Source organism: Elgaria multicarinata, chromosome 2 (assembly GCF_023053635.1).
Source record: "Elgaria multicarinata webbii isolate HBS135686 ecotype San Diego chromosome 2, rElgMul1.1.pri, whole genome shotgun sequence".
Classification (NCBI taxonomy): domain Eukaryota; kingdom Metazoa; phylum Chordata; class Lepidosauria; order Squamata; family Anguidae; genus Elgaria; species Elgaria multicarinata.
In genome coordinates this window covers 95255024-95263714 of record NC_086172.1, presented here as the reverse complement: position 1 = coordinate 95263714, position 8691 = coordinate 95255024, and positions in this window count along the sequence as shown.

Below are 8691 nucleotides of genomic sequence, written 5' to 3'. Positions count from 1 at the left end.
GTCCGGGCCAAAGTAAGAGGCAGGTAAACAAGTAGGTTGCCATGGGGAAAGGGAGGGGCAGCTCTAGCAAGTGCCCAACCAGGTCTACCTTTGTTGCCAACTCTGCTGGGGGTAATAATCTCCACTCCCATTTCAGCTTGGCCCTAGTAAAAATGCACATTCCTGAATTTCAGAAAATAAAAATGAGAACACCCTAAAGGAACTAGAAATCCTGTACCTTGGTAACTTCAAATAATAAGAAGCTCCTTATCTTCTCCTTTTAAAATTGTCTGACAAAGCAGGGAGCAAATCGGTAAAGAAAGGGTAGTCTAAACCAGAAATAGGCAGACTATAGATTTTCAGGATCTACTTTGTGGGTGGGTCGGTGTGTAGGGGTACTAGAAACCAGAGCCAGGTGCAAAATAGTGGCTTGGGGGGATTGGGGAATGGGAAGGGAAATACCTTCTTAGCATTAAGGCACAAGGGTACCTCTGACCATTTGCTCAGCCGAGGAATTTGTGATCAGTACCAGAACCAAGCTCACAAAGTCCTTTCACATGAAAATCTTCTACTGATTCTGTCCACAAACACCCAAGTGGGTTTTTTTTTTAGCAATCTGATTTGGGGGGGTGGTCTTTTTTTTGTTGCAATTGTTAGACAACTCGGATTCAGAAACCCTTGCTGAACAATTGCAAATCTACTAGTAAACCTGACTTCCGCCCACCCCTGGTCTAAATGACTGAATAGGGATTTGACGTATCAGGACTCAATGGTACATCTTTCAAGACTGAAATTAAAAAGAATTCACATTAGTTATTTCAGCAGAGGGTCTCACCCAGATGTTTGTGCATTTCTTATGAATTGATGGCATCTGGTGAACACATAATACATTAGCAGCTCTAACAGGATAGGTAGTGGGGGATGGTCAGAAAGGGGAATGAGATATTTATTTAATTAATTAATTAATTAATTAATTGAACATATATGTCAACTAACTGGCAGTTGCCCTCGGGGTGGTTTACAAACATTAAAAAAAAACCCAAGCAATAAAATAATTAAAATAGCAAAATATTAGAATATTTAAAAATATTGAACTATTACAGAGCCCATAGTAAAATTAATAATCAGAGCTGCAGACTAAAGATTAAATGCCTGCTGGAAAAGTATGGTCTTAATTTGATGTCTAAATGTATACAGGTAAGACCCCCAAATGGATCTGCCTGGGGAAGACATTCCTAGATGTGGGGAGGGAGAAACTAGAGAGAAGGCTCTTTCTCTGGTACCTGGCCGCTTACACCATTGTGGGTGGTAACACCCAGAGAAAAGCCTCCTCCCGTATGTACCTGCCCAGACCCTAAAGGTCCTTCTCCGTGAGCCCCTGCCAAAGGAAGTGAGGCAGGTGGCTACCAGGAGGAAGGCCTTCTCTGCTGTGGCACCCCGGCTGTGGAATGAGCTCCCTAAGGAGGTTCGCTTGGCACCTACACTATATTCTTTTAGACGCCAGGTGAAGACCTTTTTTATTCTCCCAGCATTTTAACAGTCTATAAATAAATTTTAACTGGTGTTTTAAAATTTGTAATTTTGCATTGCTGCTGTTTTTATCTGGTTGAGCTTTTATATTGTATTTTATATTATGGTTTTATACTGTTGTTTTATACATTGAATGTTTTTAATTTTTGTGAACCGCCCAGAGAGCTCCGGCTATTGGGCGGTATAGAAATGCAATAAATAAATAAAGAAAGAAAGAAAGAAAGAAAGAAAGAAAGAAAGAAAGAAAGATCATCTTAGCAATTGGGCAGGGACATATGGGAGAAGGCTCTCCTTCAGGCAGACTGGTCCTAACCTTAAGACGGGCCCAAAATGGATGTGCATAGGAGTGCTACAATAGGAATCGTAGGAGCTGTCCTTTATAAACAAAAGTAACAGGATTTGTGATAGGGTGGAGACAAGGTGCACGAGGGCTCCAGCACAGACCCCTTTCAGAAGCTCAAGGTAGCTGGGACTATTTGCATCCATATGGAGTTCATTGCTCCCTTAAAAACATAATTCACATCCCTGTCCTGAATCTAGAGATATTTGACGTGTGAGTTAGGGAGGGGGGATCAGTGACATTTCCAGCAGGGATAATCTTCCCCCAAACAGGGCTGTCTCTAGGATTAAGCAAGCAAGGCAGTTGCCCCTGGCGCCATCTAGGAGTGTTGGCAAGCAGCAGCCACAGCAGGTGACCAGTTGTTTTTGGCTTTGAGGGAAGAAATTGCACTCCATTTCCCCCCCCCCTTTCTCCTCCCTTCCTCTTCTCAGCCATTGCTGCTTCATCTTCACCCAATGGAACTTACCGTGATGGGGTGGCGGGAAGAGGGCAAAATTGCACTTTGACGAGGGAACCAAAAAGATGGGTCCTACCCATGAAGGTGATGCTAGGGTAAGGGGGTATTGTAGGCGGGCGGGCGGGCGTGTGTGTGTGTGTGTGTGTGTGTGTGTGTGTGTGTGTTCTTCCCATGGACAGATGCACATTAATCTAAATTAAATTATGTTGTTCTAAGAAATGGCAACCTCTGTTTCCTCCAATCATTACTGTGTGTTGTGAAATGAGCTAGAACAGCTACTGAATACCCATGGGGAAGAATTCAATTTAGTGACCTTATAATGATCCAGGACAGCACAAATACAATTAAGGAAACAACAGTATTCATTAATGAATGAGAGCATTAGGAAAAGAGGAAGCTGGAGCCCATTTAATGAATATGCATGCCATTTAGGACAAGAAGCTGCAGAAAGAAATTAACTGGTGGGTTTTTATGCTGATATGGGTCTTAGTCAGAATCAAGCAATTAAAAGGGCCCCCAAAACCTCTATGCATATATTTTTGTATAAGGATTAAATGTTTATGTACCAAGTATGATGTAATATGTTAGTTCCTGTATAATGCAACGATTTACCATATCCATGAGGGAAAGGTATCGCCATCATGCCCTGCTTGAATTCACTACCACAAGATGTAGTGATGGCGACCAATTTGGATGGCTTTAAAGGGGGTTTGGGCAAATTCATGGAGGAGAAGGCTATCAATGGCTACTAGTCCTGATGGCTATATGCTACCTCCAATGTCAGAGACAGTATGCCTTTGTACACCATTTGCTGGGGAACATGGGCAGGAGGGTGCTGTTGCACACTCATATCTTGCTTGTGGATTTGCTGTAGAGAGCTGGTTGGCCACTGTGTGAACAAAATGCTGGACTAGATGGACCCTTGGTCTGATCCAACATGGCTCTTCTTATGTTCTCCTGCTCGCGAGCTTCCCAAGATCACCAGGCTGCTCATTATGGGAAACAAGATGTTGGACTAGGTCATGGGTGTTGGACCTCTTTCAGCCAGAGAACCAGAGATTCAATTTCAGAGAAGCTCTTGGGGACCACATTCCAGTGATGGGCAGGGCAAAGATACCATCAATATATTAGCGTAATCCTCTTACTGCCAGTAATGAAGTCTCAGCAGAAGCATTTAAACCATACAGAATGTGCAAATCATGCAAAAACTGTAAAACCACAAAATGGGGGGGGGGCATGGTCTTGTAGGGAACCACAGATGGCCAGACTCGGGGGTGGGGAGCTGATTTGGTCCCTAGGCCTCCAGTTCTGTACCCCTGGAATAGGTAGATGTTTGGTGTGAGCTAGCAGCGCTCTTCTTAATTAAGCAGATACTGCTGAGAACATGATGACCTTTGCATTGTGGATCATCATATAAGTCCCAACGAGAGACAGGATTCCATTGTTGGACATCTTTTGTAAAATATTTGTGTTCACTATTATTTGTCAATTATAGCTTTGGAGAGCATACTATTTTTGCTGGGTAGAAGATAATTCCTCTAGGTTTCAGCCTTCTCCTCAACCACAACCTTATCAGCCACATACAAGGCATGTCACTATACAACACCCTTCCTCTTCCTTAAAAAGAAAAGAAAAAAAGATTTCAAGCCACTGGCAGCAACTCATTTTTGTTTCCAAACTGGGAAGAGTGTTCACAGAGTTTTTTCCATGAAAATTTCCTTGTGGGAAAATGTCCCTGTATAGAAGAAAATTTGCCTCCAAACTAATTATTGGGACAAGGTCTAGGTACTTAAATGCAAAATGCACAGATAAGGAGCAGTGTAAACTTAAATCACACGTCAGTAACTAACAAACTTGCTCACCTTTCTAGCAGAAGTGTCTCATTCCAAGGCAAGCAGTGCATAAGAATATGCATGTGACAAGAGAGAAGCATATTGCATTGTGAATTGAGAACACCATTTTGAAACCACTATGTACATTAGGAACAAGAAGTACTGCTATCTTGCAATTGCTGAAAAATATTCCACTAGCTGCTTGTTTCCGAAGAAATTTTCCTCTTAAAAAAACAATTCCATCTTCCCATCCTTCTCTCAACCCCGACCCATCCATGTTGAGTGAACTTTCCCTCATTATACAAATACTGGATGGGAAGCAGTTGAGAAAGGTACCAGGAATAATTTTGAAGAAAGGCCTACCCTTTCTGAAGCACGTTGAGGAAGAGGAAAGAACCACAGAACCAAGCAGATACTTACACAATTTCTGCAAGGCAAGGAAATGCGAACTTTCACATAGAACAAGGAAATCAGAACAGTTGTTCTCAACAGGACAAAATGTAATAACTGCTGATGTAATCAATTCTTTTAAAGCAGAGAGCAGCACCGTGAACACCACCTGTGTAGTGTTATCTATTTTTCTTTCTCCGTTATTTTACACAATTGCCACTGGCAGCATATCACAGAGAATGACCTTTGACAACACAATAAAGCTTTACCTGACAGAAAAGTTTGGCTTCCCCGCCTCCCTTCATATATGAAATTCTACAGCAGGCAATGTACTGAATTGTCAGCTCAGGTGCAAATTACAAATAAATGTCAAACTGTTGATGCGTTCTTTTCCATAAATAAATGGACCTTATTGACTCACAGATTAATATTTTCATCTGTTCCTCATGCCAGCATGCCGATAGAACAGATTTCTTTGGTATTCCAACACATCATAATTATCCTCTCCAAAAGCGACAAGGTTCCCATGGCAACATTTACATTTTATTTATTTAAGAACTTGTGAACACTCCTAAGTGAGAATAACCATAGCAAGGGTAAAAACAATATTTAAAGTTGTCACGGAGGAGGCAGAAAATGCTAGGTGGAGTTATCTATATCTAGAGATGTACCAACATAGCTTAGAGAACACTAACCATTATTATTGGTATGTGTGTTACTTACATGAGAATGTTTGCCAGGTTATTTTCAGTGTGTCAAAGTGATCTAATGCATTGACATAATGTCCAAATGGACACCAGATGCAAATGGAAACTAAGTAAGTTTTCATGTGAAGTGCCTTCAAGGGACATACACTGTAGTGTTAAAGTAATAAAACATTTAAAGTGATGAAACTCTTTCACGTATACATATACATGATTTTGTTGTAATACAGCCTTCCAGATGTTTGGACTGCAATCCCAACCATTCACAATGATAGCTAGGGCTGATGGGAGTTAATGCCTTAAAACATCTGAAGGTCACCAGAATGGAGAAGACTGTTGTAATACAGTATCGCTACCCCCACATCGCAGAGAAGGTGGCCTACGGCCAACAAGAAACTTGAGAGTAGAGACACGATTTGAACTGTGGTCGTAGAGCTATTCGTAGCTTACAGTACAAGCCAATATTTATTTATTTATTTTATTTAAAACATTTATATCCCGCCCTATATCAATAAGATCTCAGGGCGGCGAACAGATAAAAGCATACAGTATAAAAACAGTAAATATACACAGCTAAAAACAAATTAAACTATAAATCAAGTTAAAACGATATGTAATTTAAAAGCAGCAAAACTATTAAAACAGTTAAAACGATGTGCCTAGTGAATTCAACCATTAAAAGCTTTGTTAAAAAGCCATGTCTCTTAGCCACTAGGCTACACCCAACTAATCTGTTTTAGTTTGCGGGGTAGCATACTTTGAGAAACACGCTGCATTCTCATGGAAACGTTCAGTGAACTTAGTTTAGTGTTGCAGTATTGCTTCTAACCAGAATTGCAGGGAGTGTTCTGGGGGTGGGGAACTGGTACATGACGGGACATTCAACAACTGTACATTTAATGCTGGCCTACAGGAGTACTTAACCAGAGGGAGGGCGAACAGCATAACCTAGACTGTATTTTCATTTCGTATCACTGTCTACCTTTAGTACAAATGTATCACCATTTTAATTGCCTGAAGCTGTTTCATTATCTAAGAAGCTCCCTGAGCACTTACACATGGGCCCCACATGTACAAAGAAAGCAAATACAGCCCGAGGTTTTCAGAACCTTCTTAGTCTCAGAGGTTTCAGCTGCTTGACTGCAAAAACTGTCGTAAGACTGTAAGGATAACTATATCAAACCTGAAAGGATGCCTCCCCCTACCTGAACAAACCTGGACCCTATGATCAACATCAAAACCAAGAGTTCAGCACTGCGCTTCTGTAAAGGCAGTGAAATTAGTCACATGATTGTTAAATATTCTCATTATTCTCCAGCATCTTGTAGGAACTATATTACCATTGAATGTGGAGATTCCACATGCCCATGAACATCATCGCAACTAGTTGCACTTGATTCCACATGCTATTTAAGCATTCTATGAAGTCTGTGTGTGTGGACTCAGTTTCATGGGCAACATGAAGTTTTAACACATAGGAGAGGATATCCTTTATCAATGGTCTCTCTGCCATTCATGATTCTCTATCACAACTTCACTTAATTGTCCCAGGGTAATATCTTGTAAGAGCTAACCTAACTAAATCATTTATGCCTTTGGTTTACCTTTCAATGTGATTTTAATGTAATTTTAAACAAACAGTAATTCGCTCTCTGTCAATATACTTGGTAGTAGATGTGATTTTCACTTCTTTCTCTTTGAACTCAAAGACAGCAGGTCTGTTCAGACAACATGCTAAGCCATGGTTAGGGCGCTAGCCCTTTTGAAGAAAGTGGTTAGTGAGCATATTTAAACCATGGTTGTGTAGCCACCATGGTTAGGAATGGTTCACACGACACGCCAAGCCATAATGTTTAGCTCAAAATGCTTAACTACTGTGGCTTAGTGTGTCGTCTCAACAGGGTCAGCGTCAAAAGACAGAGCGGTTTGGAGCACATGTCTGCCAAACGGAGCCAGAAGGCCGTGTCACATGCGGCCCCTCCCAGGGCGGTGGTTGTAGCCACTCAGTACCCCAAATGTTCTGTGCTAAATTTTGGTTATCAGGACCAAATAATCTCACTGATCAAGGTTTGGCATCAACTCAATGGACAGCACACTTCAGGAAAGAACCACCCTTAAACTGTGAATTTTAGCATCAATATGTGCTTTTTTCCCTTCATATCACTTTCAAATGGATTCTCCTGAATCTGAGAAATCTCACCACAGTGTACCATTTAAACTCTAAGGGTATCACAACACTTTCATATTTTACGAACCAGTAATAAATTTCTCCAACTCCACGAAGTATCCTTTAAAATGCAAATTCAATTGTAAGACAGCACCCTCTAGTGGAGTGATATAGTTAGGATTAAGTGAATAAGATTGGGATATGGATATGAAAGTCAGCAAACCTTGAGCTTGTCGAGATCCTCTGATTTCCACTTTGAAGCTTGTTCCGAGATTACAAGCTTTTTTCCTTTTCCCTGCATGTAAATTTGCATGTATTTCCATGCACATTTTTCTAGATGTACATATTTTTGGTACACATTTTGAAAAGTATTTTCTTCCCATTAACTAAAGTGTATTTCCATACGTTTTAAAACTGTATGCATTTTTATGCTTTTTTTCAAATGTAAGTCTCTTTTGAATATATTTTTGGGGTGCGTAAATCACAAACTCATAAAAGTGCTTACTTCCGATTACAAATTGTGTTTGGGTTTGTTTTGGGTTCCAAGACGTGTGAATTAGGCAAACCCATACAAAGAATTTCTTGAACACCCTCAGCCTAGGGCTTTAAAGCAGGAATCCCCAACCTTTTTGGGCATGTGGATGCATCTGGGAATTTGAGATACTGCTGTGGGTACCACCACAAAAGCCTAATCAGTAGCTCGCTGCCGTCTACATGTCGCGTCTATTGAGCTTAGGCTGCGTCAGCAAAAATGTTTGCTTCGTGGCTATTGGATACTGCAATGTCTCTCTTTAATAAGGGATTATCTAATTCAGCTAATTGTTGGCAGTGCAATACAGCCAATGTTTCTTGTAAACATATGTTTTGGCAATGTCCAGTAGTTGCTTCTTTTTGAGGGGAAATTCTTACATAGAAACATTTTGCACTGGAACAATCTTTAACATTCACTGATGTACACACTCTTTTAAATTATTTACCTTCATGGAAATTAACAAATAGTCAGCGTAAATGACAGCTAAAAGACTGATATTACAGTAGTGGAAGGATAAACACTCACCTCCTGTAATGAAAAATATTGAGGACCTTACAACCTGGGTGGCGTGTAGCCATTACTTTCAAATGGATACTTATTTGGATATTTGGTCCACTTTTGTTGCAGCCCATGTATAATTGCAAGAAACCTGTATGCATTTCATACAAATCCATGTATGTATATTAAAAGTGTGCGGGGGGGGGGGGATATGAGCAATGTTGGGGACCCATTGGTGGGTGCCATTGGAGGTGCCATGCCA